General features: G+C 33.7%; 1 long non-coding RNA gene across 2 annotated transcripts; it reads left to right on the top strand.

The window, feature by feature from the left end:
- The first annotated feature begins 2,054 nt into the window (after nucleotides 1–2,054).
- LOC111058650 lies at nucleotides 2,055–12,359 on the top strand. Of its 2 annotated transcripts, XR_005572762.1 has the most exons (4): nucleotides 2,055–2,315; nucleotides 5,695–5,784; nucleotides 8,499–8,664; nucleotides 11,371–12,359. It is a non-coding gene; the product is annotated as an uncharacterized LOC111058650 (long non-coding RNA). The 2 variants fall into 2 exon arrangements; XR_005572763.1 differs by lacking the exons at nucleotides 2,055–2,315; nucleotides 5,695–5,784 and adding an exon at nucleotides 6,848–6,913.
- The last annotated feature ends 3,229 nt before the right edge of the window (nucleotides 12,360–15,588 follow it).

The raw sequence follows: 15,588 nt of genomic DNA on the forward strand, positions 1-15,588 counted from the left end.
TTTCAACAATTAATAATCATTCAACCGGAATTTGAAAAACGTTTTATTCATCTATGGCAAGACAATACATTCATGACTCTCTCCAACTATTGATAATTTATTGTAAATTGTTTTTAGTTTTCAGTAGCTAACATACCAGTATTAGAGTGAGATTGTGTCGTTAATTGTATATTCTTGCTTATTCAATGTAAGATTTGTTTTTGTAACTATTTATTTTGTACTTTGATTTAGATTAGTAATGTTTATACTTTTATACGAATCCCTTGTTGTATTCTGTATTAATAAATGTGATTAATGTTTATATCGTTCAATTTTCTCTGTACCATACCATAGGTAATCAGCATGATCACTTACGGCCGGTTGCACAAAGTCTGTTAAATTTAATAATAATTGAATTCCAAGAGAACCAATCAGAGAAGGCTTTTCTGATTGGTTCTTGTTGCATTTGATTATGGTTAAAATTTAGCAGGCTTTAGTGCAACCGGGTCTATTATATTAAATTTATTTTTAAAAATGAGGCTAATATCAGAGACAAGAAATATAGCTTATGGATTAGCTTATTGATAATATAAGCTTATGCTTATCCTTTATCCATGCTAATATCAAGAGTAGAATCCAAACTATGATATCGATATTCCTCCAATCTATACCCAATCTAAACTCAAATAGAAAAAACAACATTTTGTTGATATTATCTATTTTTCAATTATTCTAACCAAATATATGAAAAATAGTGAATCAATAAAATTATAATTCTTATTTTTTAAAGTAGAATAATATAGTTGTCAACACCCAAAAATAGTTGTATTTCATACACAGTTGACAAATAAAAAATACTCATTAACATTTATTTACATAACTGTTCTTAGCAGATTTAAAAAAAAATACATTTTTGGCCTATGAACATGAGTCAACTTTACAAGCATGCGGCTATAGCTATGAATAATTGAGATACGGTATTGAAAGAAATCACTATACAAGAGTGTAGTGTAATGAACATCTTGAAGCAGTTCTTCGGTTGAGGGTTGGTGATTTTGGTACTGTATGTAATATTTTTTATAATGATAATTCGAAACCAATAAGTCATGTAATCCATCCCAGTTCAATTGGTTTTATTTACAAAACTGAATATTCAATGCCGTTCATAGACTTCGTGCAACATACAAAAATCAAATCAGGGAAATGTTAAAACAGGACTAAAATGTCAGTTGGGTTTTTAGTCATTTTTGAAAGTATGAACTTTTCGAGAGATTCTACATCGTTCCTGTTGCCATGAAGCTTCAAGGTTCACAGTCTTGGTTGAAATCAAATACATTGAAAATTATTATTATGCGCAGGACACCTAACCAACTAAAAGTAGATCTATAATAGCGTTGCAAGCTCGTTAAAAAACATGCATCTTATTCATGTTTTAATGAATGTGGAAAAAGCTCGAAAAACAGCGTTGCCGATTTCCTGCCTTTTATAGAGGATTACTGATATCGGTATATCTGATGTAATATCAACTGATCATTCTTGTTCAAAATACTCAATGATTGTTTTTTTCCATGAATTTTTTTTAATGATTTATTGATAATTTTTATAATTAAGACAAAATATTTTGTTAATTAAATTTCTGCATCTTATAAAAACGATCTGGAAACGTTGCAAGTCTAGAAAAGGAAAGCGTTATCTGATGTGTCAAATAGGACAAGGATTGCAAGATGGTAATCAGAATAGCTCAGTGTATATCCTTTCAGAAACATCAAACAACGACCAAATAGGTCTTAGTAGCAGTGATCGGAACAGTTTATGTGCGTTCAAAAAGGATATGATAAGAAACGCTCTTCGGGCATTGGTTCGTTCTCTAAATCATGTATTCTGAATATTGTTATAAAATTTTATTTGAATATTTGAAAACTTGATGTTCTTTTCAGTCAATTTTTGTCAAGATTAAAGAAAAAAATTTATTTTGAGCTTCCTTTGTTGCGGTAGCGCATGAAAGTATGATCAGCTGAACAGATTTTCGTTGAACAGATCAGCCAGGCAGTTGCATTGCAAGCTTGGTCAGTAGGTTCAAGATGTCGTCGTATTCGTCTGTCTGTCTTGTGCACTGTGCAGTCTTAATTCAACTGCCTCTGCTTTCAGTCTGTTTATGAATTGTTTAAAGCTAGATTATTGTGTACATTTCATTAAATACCATATCATGGATTATTTATGTTGATAAAAGTGAATTCACCAGTCAGTGGTGGATCTTGAATTATTTTAATTGTGCCTGTGAGTGGTGACTGAGTTGTGCTTCCGTTAGAAAGCTGGATTGTGCTTCCACATTGCAGGTTTGTAATTTTAAAATTATTTCTTTGTCTATTCATTCCCTGTCTTTCTTTGAATTGAATTTCATACTCCGCATTATTCCAATTGCCTGAGTTTCTGTGCTGTTATTCTAATAGCTTGATAGGTAAGATTTGATGAAAGAACGCTCAATAACGTTCAGTTTCTAAGTAAGTTAGGCTAGACAATCTGCCGGATTTGTAGTTAATATTATTTCATCAATCGATTTCAAACGGTCATAATAATAGATCTCTCTCTTGATCCATGAGCGTTTATACATGCATAATATCTTGTCAAAATTAAAAGATATATTCAAAGGTCAAATTATTTCTATGTGTCAAAACCGATAGTTTAAATTAATGTTTTCGCATGTTCAATTACAATCCAAACTAAATAGATAGCACCCGTTATCTATTAAATAACCTAATGATACCAAAAAAAAAAAGAAGTATAAACTGATAGTTTTAGTCCAGTTACTAGCATTGCGTTTACAATAAACAATAAAATAAAGTACACTTGTGTAGAAAAGTAGGTTTAAGTGTTCACCTGTTGAATTTATTGCGTTTGCAAATAAACTATGCGAGTTTGAAGCTTTTTACTGCTTTCAATGATTGGTAACAATACAATAAGTGAACTGCTAAATGTGTTATGTGGAGTTTTATTTATCTAGTATTTTACAATTAATATAGAAGGTACAGCAAGCTCATGCCCAAAACTGTATTTTTTCAAATTTAAAATACTACAGTTCAAATCAAAATCTAGTTTACGCTACTATCACTTATTAAAATATCAATTTACACTTCAGAAAACAAACAATATGTTTTTAACTAAAATAGCCTACTTTCTAAGCCCAATATAGCTTACTTTTAAGCAAACACTTCAATTTTTAAATCAGCTATTCAAAGATTCACATCGCTTTCTGGAAAAGGTAGGATCAATAATTCATCTCATCGACAGCAGTATCTAAAGTCAAGGTAGGATTATTTCAATAAATTATATTGTCTTTGTAAACCATTTGCTTAGCGTTATAAGTTCTTATTCATTTGTTTCCCTTCGTTCCCTTGTACATGATATTATACCGTTAAACTGTGTTAATATTTTTAATGGTAGATAATTATATAGCCTTATGTTTTCCTGATGAAGATGACCATATGAGCTCTTGGCTTGTGCGTAGGTAATGAGTCGAATGATGATGAGACATGAGAGTACAGTTTTAGTTGGTTTTCGAAACATTAGGGAGCAATTTTTTCAAGCTCATGGATGGTATTTTGAGAAATTTGGCTCTTGAGTGGTCATTCTCACAACGGGAGTAGCAGGTGCATCTAGCTTAACTTATCGATAGCTTGTCAGCGCGACCACGAAACCAATTGCTTCCCTAAAGCTACTAATGATTTATATTGTTTTAATAATTATTTATGAGCATGAAGGATATTTTTACTTGAAGTAGGCTTATCAATTATAATGACACCGCGTTCTTGCTCAATTGTTGGGGATTTCCGATAGGCTACTATTTGAGACTAGGGTCTAATAATTAAAAACTTTACAAACTGAATATTTGACCTACTGAAATCGTGATGAGACATCATCACGTCGTACTTGAAGTAGGTAGGCTTATAAATCATGACACCGCGTTCTTGCTCAATTTTTGGAGATTTCCGTTAGGCTATTATTTGAAACTAGGGTCTAATAATTAAAAACTTGACAAACTGAAAACATGACCTACTAAAATCGTAAAGAATTTGGGCCTACAACCATCCTCGGTAAACTAAGAATCAATATGCAAAATTGCAAGTTAATAAGACCAGTAGTTCAGACGTGATAAAGCGTCATACAGTTGATTCGTGAATTTCTTATCCCGTACGTGTAGGGCCTACAAGCCAATTCTCTTCTGTTTTAGCCTATATTATAGATTGAGGAGCATGAATTTTTACTTGAAGTAGGCGTATGATAAATTATAATGGCACGGCGTTCTTGCCCACTTATTAAATATTACAGATATCAGATTATAAATACAGATAAAAAGACAGCTTTGCTGATTTTCTGCTTTGTCACTGCCTTCCATAGCTGATAGCGGTATATCTGATATGAGCTCACCTGTTGATTCTTGTTTGGAATAATTAATTATAATTTATTCCTCAAGAAAATTTTTTTTTTAATTATTTAGAAATGAATTTTCATAATTGAGATTCAATTTTTTTAAATTAATTTATATTCCTACATGTTGAATAACGATCTGGCAACGTTGTGGTAGTAGAATAGGATAGCGCTATCTGTTTTGTCGAATGATAGACCAGGATAAAAACAACATCGTCAATGGAATACTGCCATTATAACGTGGACCTCTCTATAGTGTTGTATTCTTCAAATCGTAAAGTAGCCTATCTATGAAAGGTGGTTGCAAGTAATAATTTTATTTTTGTTTTAGCAAATTTTATTTATTTATCCATTCATTGTCAAAGTAAAATCGCTTGTTTCTCTAGTTCGACCGTCTGTTAGTTGGCCAGTACCATAGATAAACAATAGCGTAAGTAGATATCCCATGGTATAGGACTTTTATGTCGCAACTTTTACTGTTATCTCAAGCTAATTATTATCGATTACTGTCAGTTTTTACTGTTTTGTTGGGGTGAGATTGTATGAACGGCACAGTATGAGAGACTACCAGTGTTACACAGCTTCACGGGAAATAACTAAGTGGACTATCGGCTTGAGATAACAGTAAAAGTTGCGACATGAACGCCCTATACCATGGGATATCTACTTATGCTATCGTTTCTCTATGCCAATACCTACCTCTAACTTCCGCTGTCAAATTACTTTACATTTACATTTATTACATTCCTTAATCACAACATCAAATTAATGATTAGGAGAGAATCAACAGGATAAACCCAAAACTGTTCCTCTCCCTAATTTTGATAAAAATAGTCCAAATGAGGTTATGAAAACACTTTTATAAAGATCACAAAAATTTACAGGCCAAAAATACATTATACTAAAAATTTTGTATCTCGGTTGATCAGAAAGATGAAACAAATTATTATTACACTTGAAAATGCATTAATAAATTGAAAAATATTTAAAAACTTGATAAATTTGAAGCCAGAAAAATCACAAAAACATTCACTTTGGTTCGGAATGCACTTGAAACTTTTCTGTTCACAGTTTCTATCGTAATTACCCCGCGCATAAGTCTTTGAATTACCTATGTCGGTATCATCCTCACCCAAGAACGCCAAATAAACTATTTCATATTCAAAAAATATGAACCGTATCTATACATCTTGAAAATTATTTATTCATGATTTATTGCTGGTTTGATAATTTTAAATTAAATTGGGAATTATCCGAAATTTCAATGTGTGTTTTTGTGTTGTGCTGTAGGTGAGAAGCGAACACAGTAAGTCAGCAACGCATCGAATGGAGCTTGGCCTCCTGTCATGGACCACAGCTTTCAAGTATGCCACTTGACAGGTGAGGCTTTTTTTCAACTTATTTACTACTATCTCATTACCACTATTGATTCTGTGTTATAGATGAGATTATATTTATTTACGTAGATTACTTTATTTGCAGGCATATACACTAATAATACAGCGATAACTATTCAATGAATTTAAGAAACAGGAATTGAATTGTAGTAGGCCTACGTTAGCCTATGGAGGTGAAATGAAAATTGAATTGAGATGATATGCATGTTTATTAATTGAGTCAATTATAAACAATTCATTGAAATGGTTTCATCAATAATTTGTAACTCCATAAATCGTTGGAGTTTGAAAAAATAACATTTTATTCAGTTTTGTAGAATTATATCAAAAGTGATGAAGAACAAAGTGATACAAACATGACGTTACTGAGATATGTTTTGGATTTTGTTCTCAATAATAATAATAATAATAATAATAATAATAATAATAATAATAATAATGAACGTTGATTTTCAACAGTAATTGTTCTCAATCGGTGTTTTACTCTTTTGCTGTCATTGTTTATTCTCATCCCTTTCATTTTACAGGTTCAGGTTTTTTTTTTGTTTGCTTTGGAGGCGAACCTTCAGTTCAAACTCAATATCGAAGTATATGTCGATACATGGTTATTTTTAGTTCTTTCTGTTCTAGGATTGACCCTTTTCATAATTTTTTGCTAGATTTGTTGATGAACCTTCAGTCCATTAAATACCCAGAATTTCTTTCTCTTTATTACAATTTCCCTCTCTTTGAATATAATGTTAGTTTCAATGAATTGTTAGATATTTTGTTGGGTGTTGCCACACTGTTTGCTTGGAATCCATCTTCATCTTCTTTTTCTGGTATTTTTCTTGTGTCTTGTTTTGTTGTTGCATCTTTCAAAATATTGTTATCTAACTTCTTAAAACTGTCAACTCTTTTGCTGTCATTCTAAAGTAATGTTATAGTTATTGATACAGTATTTGTTTTACTAGCCTGATGGTGTGTGCGATTTGTAAGTACATTTCAATCTTATGGTTTGCGTGATGTTTTTAGGCAAAACGAGAAGTATTAATAAGTTGAGGATTGAGAGTTGAGGATTAATAAGGGAGACTCTCGACTGTGGAATGAAGAACTAGACTAGTTCCGAACAGGTATGTTCAGTCATATTTAATTTTGTGATTTTTATTTTATAATTTTAATGTTACACCTTTTGTAATATGTTGACTGTGACTGTCAGTGACTCTGCTGCGTTGTTGAAAATTTACTTTTTCAATAATTCTCAATGATAAAAACTCATATCTCTGATCGGCAGTACAAAGGTGTTGAGTCAAAACATAGGATTTCTCAGTAGAATAACTATAGTGAGGTCCACGTTATAATGACAGTATTTGATCAACTTTGGTTTTGCTATCCTTGTCTATCATTTGACAAAGCCGGTGGTTCTATCATTTTCTAGGTCCACAACAATGCCAATTATGTTTTTGACAGTGTAGAAATATAATTAATCAATGCAGAGAATCGGCATCGCTATTCTTTTATCTTCATCCACTGCCATTATAACGTGGACCTTACTATAGAGCTTTTAAATACTCTAATGGAAGACTTTGAACAATTTCAAAATTAACACATTACATTCACTTTTGAAAACACAACTGTAACATTCTCTTTTATCGACAGTCTTGCTACTAATTCTTAAATGCTTGGTAATATATATTTAGATATAAATACCTAGAATATATTGGATGTTTTCAATATTTTGATAGAATTTATGCTTATTCAAATGGCATGTCTTTTGTACCATACATATTTCAATTATCCTATACTATTAAATGAGCAACTTCTGTTTAAATGTTTGTATTTCACCGGATCTCGAAAACGGCTCTAACGATTCTCACGAAATTCAGAACATAGTAGGTTTATAATATAAAGATTCGATTGCACTAGGTCTCATCCCTGGGAAAACTCGTTGAAGGACATTAAAAGGATAATTATTATTCATCCTTGGAAAAAAGATGATAATAATTATTTCGTCGTCTGTTAGTGATGGAAGTGAGTGAGCAAGTTCATGTGTGTGGGACTGTGTCAAAATTATGACTCAGCTGTTGAACTTTTGTAATCATTCAATCAGGTACTTGGTGCCGGTTGCAAAAAAGCCGGCTTATTTTCAATCCTGATTAATTCCAGTAGATCCATCTTTTTGAAATGGTCTTCTCTGATTTGCTTCACGTGAAGTTAATCAGGATTAAAATTTAACCGACTTTTGTTCAACTGGGCCTTTGTGAGGGAAATTTTTGCATTCCTCTGGAAATTTATCTCAATTTACTGTGATTAGATAGAACATTTCTGTATGAATGTTATTATAATTTCTTCTTTCGTAATACATTTTTTATGCTTTTGTACTCCAGAGCAAAGCTCGGTCCCTGATGTTGTTCCTTATACTGCATTGGATTGATAACAATTATTCATGTAATGTTTTTTTTGCAACAAAAGTTTAAATATTCAACAATTATTGCAAGTAGCCTAAGATTCAATGTCAACGTGTCAATGTGCAAAAAATCGGCAAATCTTTGATGGATTGAAGCCTAAAACTGGCAGCTGCTACCGAATTGTTTGAATAGTTGATACCTCCTTACTCAACATCATGAAAATATTGTACAACGTTTAGTTGACTATTAAATTTCTAATTGGTTGTTGATATTATGTTGAGAGTTAATAGATGTGGTTTACCTTTGACAGTGAGCAGAGTGAGAGAGAACGAGGGAGAAGCTGAAGATCATCACTGAATGTCTCCGGAACATTTAAGCGAGCGAAGTGAGTTCTCACCACCTGAGGTCATCACTCTGTCGCCGCGCAAAGTGAGTTCTCATCCCCTGTTGCAGTCTCCATTCGTCTCGATTGCGTGGTGAGTCATCTTTACTATTTTTTTAGATATTGCTGTTACAAGAAAATTGTGTAGCAGTACCTTTCAACTCGAATAAAATGAGTTGACCTTCGAGCCGCCGCCTCCAGCTGACTATATCTGTGGCTTGGTGCAAGAACTACCTATAGTGAGGTGCACGTTATAATGGCAGTGTAGGAAGATAGGAGAAAAGGGTTGCCAGATCTCAGTCTTGCCACCCAAACAGCTCATACTGGTATATCTGATGAATTTAACTGTTCATTACTGTTGAAAATAGTCAATCATATTTTATTAGTCAAGAAAATATATTATTTTAAGATTTACTAATAAATTATCATAATTGAGATAAAATATTTTGTCAATTAGTTCAATTTCTACATTGTTGATAAACGATGTGGCATCATTGCAATGCGTGAAAGAGATAGCGCCATCTGCTTTGTTGAACGATAGACAAGGATAGCAACACCATTGAAAATCACACACTGCCATTTAAACGTGGACCTCACTATATGTCAAAATATTAATTATCTCACAAATCAGCTTGGAAGTTCACCTTGTATTTTCGAACAACGGCATTTCAATACGGAAGTGCTAGAAGTGCAGAAGTCGACATTGGTAGTTCTGGCACAGAGTATGAATGACATTCTAAAAACATATGTCTTCATTGGTAGTTTCCACACTCTGAGAGTGGAATAACAGTTATTTATAATTTAGTTACCAAATCATGACATTGGTAGTATACATTTTATAACTTTTTATTGCTTCGAGATAGGACATTGGCACTTCTGGAACTGAAAATAATCGATATTATTGATGTATTAAATTCATTTTTGAAAAAAATGACATTTGTAGTTTTTGCACCAAGCCACAGATATTATATCAGCTTCAAAACTTACAGGTTTCTTTTTTGTTGTAATAAAATAAATTCGTCAGGGTCGAGTAAATTCGGCTAGAAAACATGAAATGTTGGACGTGCCAGGGACCTTCAAGGGATTACTTGGTGGTGGAAATGAGACTAGATAAGGGCGAGACCAAACCAAAATATCAACCAGTCAACCCAATCAGCCAATCGGAGAGCTTCCTGTCCTAACGACTCGTCTGAAAACCCCTCGTGTGGCCTATTTATATGGATTTGATTATTGTTTGATCTTGCACATTAATGGAAATACAGCAATAGACTGGCTTCTCCACACATCTGTGTAATCACTTGTCAGCTGATTTATGATGAAAAATTCTATAGTCTGATTTTTACTCTAATATTGGCGTATGAAGGAGGCTCCTTCTTCCTTTTATATTATCCTTGAAATGCAAAATTTCCAAAAACCTTGTATATACGTCGACGCGCAATTAAAAAAGGAACATACCTGTCAAATTTCATGAAAATCTATTACCGCGTTTCGCCGTAAATGCGTAACATACAAACATTTAAACATTAAGAGAAATGCCAAACCGTCGACTTGAATCTTAGACCTCATTCGTTCGGTCAACAAAGCAGATAGCGCTATCTCTTTCTCGCCAGATCGTCTTTTAACAATGTAGAATTAATTAACAAAATATTTCATCTTAATTATGTCAATTCATTATGAAATTTTTGAAAAATATAATTTATTGCTTTATTATTTTAAACGAGAATGAACAGTTAGTATTACATTAATAAACCTGAATCAGCTACCATTTATAGAAGGCATTGACAAGACAGAGGTTCGGCAACGTTGTTCTGCTATCTTTCTACACTGCCATTATATAACGTGGACCTATCACTATAGCAACCAATAAGATTCTAGTGTTGGGTTTGTTTATAGACAACCAAATTTAAGATGGATCAAGTTTATTTTATGTATAGGGTCCTGAGTTGGCTTAGACTTGGGTACTTGATTTGATGTGAGTTAGGGCTAAACCAAATGAAGCGTTTTATTTCAGACAAAGTCGGCAGGGAAGGAAACTCGCCGATTGGCTGATGGGTTTTCGTATATCAGCTAATTGGAGAGCCTCCTGCACTTTTGACTCATGTGGCTTGGCCCTAAAGGTCAATGAAACTTGCCTTTCCAGCTGGTTACCTTACCACACATTTTTGCGATTTATTAAATGTTGCTCACTGTAAAATGTTTTTTTGTCATAACTTACTCAATTGCAGCTGTTTTCCATGCAATTAAATCAAGCCAGTAAACAGCGGTTTGCAGAAAACATGTGATTTTCATTACAGCATACTATACTGTAAAGAGATCATATGTTCTCTTTACAGTCGAGTATGTTGGGACTCTACTGAGTCCTAATAACATCTGAGTAATTAATATACTAGCTCAAATAATTAAATAACTCATTTAAGGAGTTTCAAGTTATAAGAACTCATCTGAAATTTTATAATATTTAGGCTTTATTATTTTATTTGAGCTCGAAGGGTCTGTCTGTTAAGAACTAGGCCCTACGGGCTTAGGTCATGTTTATAGAATGCAGTAGCTCGAGCAACAGCGGGTAATGGTTTCTGTTTCTCAGCAATATTATTCTTTCTCAGATAAGTATGACAAAAAATATTGTACGTAACTTGTACGGTAGCGTATTTACCGCATTCGTATGATAATTCTGCCCTCAACTACGTTTCGGGCAGAAACAATCATACTTATGCGGTAAATTATCGTTACCAGACTTGTTACGTAAAGTACTATTTCTGTGTCATTGATTTTGTAAAAATTATGCATTCTATTTTTACAGGACACAGAAGAGCGGGACAGATGCACCATAGGAGAATGATGGCCAAGAGAGAAGAAGGATATCAAGAAGTAGCAGACTGGAAGAAAATTGAAGAAGAAAAAGGTTTTTGGAACTCTAGTGAAATTTTTATAAAGTGACAAGTGAGACTCCAATTTAGTGCAATTGATTTCAAGTGAAGTGTGAGGACTCAAATCTGGTTTCACTCACACCAAGGACATTGAAGATATCTTGAATTTTGATATGCCATGTTTTGTTTTTGTTTAATGTTGTTTAGCTTTAGCGTTGTAAGAAATAAATGAGCAGGGGGTGTGTCTTATTGGGGGGGGGCCTTTTCAGGCATCGATGCTGGCCGGCAGGAGGAGGAGGAGGAGGAGGGGAGAGGACAACGCAGAACTTCAAAAAGGGAAAGTCAGCTCTCAACCGATTTTAACAGTTCAATCAAGTTTTCTTTCCTCATACTTTTCAATCTATTTCAGTCTACATCATTTCAATCATCTGTATTTAAAATTTTCATACAACTTCTAAAGTAATTAATTATTTACAAGTGGCATCTTTCGATGTAACTTGTAAAGCTTTTTCTTGTGAATCAAATTAATTTCTTAAATTAAATACATCAAATTCTAAAGTTTGACTTTTGTAATTAACTATTAATAATATAAATGTATTGTTGAACTGTTAAATTCGGTAGTGGGCGACTTGTGTGGAATTGGTAATGCATGTCTAGACCATCAACCCCCTTTCAGTAGTTTCTCTTTCTATTAGCTTTGGTAGAAAACCTTCAATTCTATTTTCTCATTGTTTATTCCCATTCCTTTCACTTTACAGTTTCAGGTTTTTTTTGTTTGCTTTGGAGGCGAACCTTCAGTTTAAATTCAATATCGAAGTATATGTCGATACATGGTTATTTTTATTTTCTTGAACTTTTAGGAATGTCCCTTCCATTTTAGGTTTCAGGTTTTTTTTATTTGCTTTGGAGGCGAACCTTCAGTTCAAATTCAATATCGAAGTATATGTCGATACATGGTTATTTTTATTTTCTTGAACTTTTAGGAATGTCCCTTCCATTTTATGTTTCAGGTTTTTTTTATTTGCTTTGGAGGCGAACCTTCAGTTCAAATTCAATATCGAATTATATGTCAATACATGGTTATTTTTAGTTCTTTCTGTTTCAGGATTGACCTTTTTCATAATTCTTTGCTAGATTTGTTAATGAACCTTCAATCCATTAAATACCCACAATTTCTTTCTCTTTATTACAATTTCCCTCTCTTCAAATATAATGTTAGTTTCAATGAATTGTTAGATATTTTGTTGGGTGTTGCCACACTGTTTGCTTTTTTCAGGTGGAATCCATCTTCATCTTCTTTTTCTTGTATTTTTCTTTCTTGTGTCTTGTTTTGTTGTTGCATCTTTCAAAATATTGTTAGCTAAAAACTGTCAAATCTTCTGCATATTTTTGTAAAGTGTATTTTCAATTGTAAAATCTGTATGTAATCCTTTCCTTTACCATTCATTCTTAGTTTTGCCTTTCCCTCATCCTCTCCAGTTTGAATACCGTACCTACTTAGTTCTTCTGTCTCCATCTCTCATGTAGTATTTCACCTCAACTCATCCATCCTTCCTCTACTACACTCACTCTCCACTTCCTCTAAATCCAAATCTCCTTTCACTCCTTCTCACTTCTGCATTATTTTCCAACTGGCATTCTCATCCAATTGCATTCTTAACTCCTTCTCCTTCCTCCTATCATTCCCATCTCTGCATCCTTATCCTGATATTTTTTACTTATTCTTACACAATCCTCTGCTATCATTCCTAACTCTGTATCCTTATCATGATATTTTTTGTCTCCTTCCACAATTCTCTGCCATCATTCCTGTCAACTCCAACAACTGTATCTCTATCCTGGTATTTTTTGTCACCTTCCACAATTAACTACTAACATTCCTTCCCCTTCATCCATATCTTGATATTTTTTCACTCCTTCCACAATCTCCCTTACTATCATTCCCATCTCTGCATCCTTATCCTGGTATTTTTTGTCTTCTTCACAATTTCCAGCTGTAATTCCTATCTCTGTATACCAATCCTGGTATTTTTTTTCTCCCACAATTATTCCCAGCTATCATTCCTATCCCCCTTCATCCGTATACTTGTATTTTTTCTCTTCTTCCACAATTCCCAGCTGTCATTCCTATCTCTATGTCCTTAACCTGCCATTTCCCCACTATCCTAATTCTTCAGCCTGCTCATCCTCCATTCTCATGATCACTTCATCATAGTTGCCTCTCGCTCTTCTCCTAAATCTCTTTCTATCCACAATTTCCATCACTATAATCCATCCCATTCACAACCCCCTCCCCATCATTAATTTGAATTACATATTTACTCATTTAATAATTCTCCACTCTCCTTATCTTAATATTAATTTTGTCCTTTAGAGCCCTATTTTCTTCTTTGCACTCGCTTTTGGCATAACTATTTGTATTATATTGAAATGTTTCAATAATATTAAGTGTAGGTATTGATATCAATAATTAGTATTCAATATTCTGACAGATGCAACAACATTAAATTAGTGTGGCAACACTCTTTTAGTGTAGATTGCCTGTTTCCCCCACCCCTCTTAATGGTCGAGACATGCACTTACCTCTTTCACAAATTCTTCTACTCCTTTTGGAGGGGCGATCCCCTCTTCGTAGAAGTGGGAGTTACCTCTTCAGAAGGGGAACCACTCTTTTTTGCCCCCTTTGGGGAACTTATCCCTCTCCCTTCCGGTGGTGGGAAAAGCCCCCTTTGGGGATTTGTCCCTCTTCCTTCTGGGGAGGGAAAACTGTCACCTGGCTCTGTGTGGTCCAGTCAGGCTCAATGCGCCCTCTGTCGTGGATGGGACCACTCACTACATTGGGGGGGAGGGGACAGGAACACATGGAGCCAGGTGCCAGTACTTGGACGGAAAGATTAGTGCCCGTTTTTTTTCTTTGGGACTTTTCGACAGTGAACGTTTGTTTCACTGTAAACCTGAATCTTGAGAACGAGGACAAGAAGGGAATAAAAAAAAAAAAATTTTTTTTTGCTTTGTATATATATATATATGGTTGGTGAATACTATATGTATATGGTATGTATATATACTAGAATAAAAACAATGTGTGTGTGTTTATATATATATGTAATCAATCTTTCTTTATTGGTCTATGTACAATGTATAAATAATCAATAAATACATAAAAATCTCAAATGTGTATTACTATCCTATCCTAGACTACTAGAGAAGAAGAATAAGAAAGAAATCTAGACTACTAGAGAAGAAAAAGAAAGAACGCCAAATTGCGGCTTCAAGCATGAAATTTGCAAATTTTCAAACGGCTATATCTAATGAACGGTAAGGAATTTCGCCAATGTGATGACATTATATTGTTTCTCTCGTCAAATATTAATTATATCATTGCTGAGAGTTTTAGCGATTTTAATTAAATTTTGGATTCATGAAAAATTTTTCTGCTGTGCTGTTCTAATTCTCATCCAATACAAATGAGCTCAGTAGTCACAAAAATCCTGAGAAATTTGAATTTCCCGCTCAAATCAGTCAGTACCTCTTGCGTTTCTGTTGCCCTGGTAGTATTTTAGTTGGTTTTTAATTCTGTACCAGGGAGTCAGAACACTTGAAGAGGTAGCAGGTTTTTTCAACGCCTTCAAATGCAAGCATAGGCAACCCGCAACACTTATCTACTTTGTGTACCTCTTGCATGTTTCTGATGCCCTGGTAGAAATCTGGTCATTTCTAATATGCAAATGAGCTACTATTTGAGCGGGAAATTCAAATGTCTCATGATTAGCGGGAAATTCAAATTTCTCATGATTTATACTAATTGAGCGTGAAATTCAAATTTCTCATGATGTATGTTACTACTGAGCTCATTTGTATTTTAGAATTGTAACAGGAAGTTAAAACATAGCAAGTGGTAACTGAGGCATTATTTAGTTCAGTTGATAATGAATGTGTTTTTATTTTCAATTTCATCAAATGTAAGACTTTAATTTGGTACCAAAATCAAACAAATCCTACCATCCTTTCGGAGTTTCCAAGATAATTTACATCATTTGAATTCTGGAAACAGACGAAAAAAGGTAGGCCAAGGAACAGGTGGGTGGACCAAGTGAGAGGATGGAAAGAAAGAGCCATGAACAGAGAGGAATGGAGGCGTGTTATTGGGG

Source organism: Nilaparvata lugens, chromosome 13, assembly GCF_014356525.2.
Source record: "Nilaparvata lugens isolate BPH chromosome 13, ASM1435652v1, whole genome shotgun sequence".
NCBI classification, from domain to species: Eukaryota; Metazoa; Arthropoda; class Insecta; order Hemiptera; family Delphacidae; genus Nilaparvata; species Nilaparvata lugens.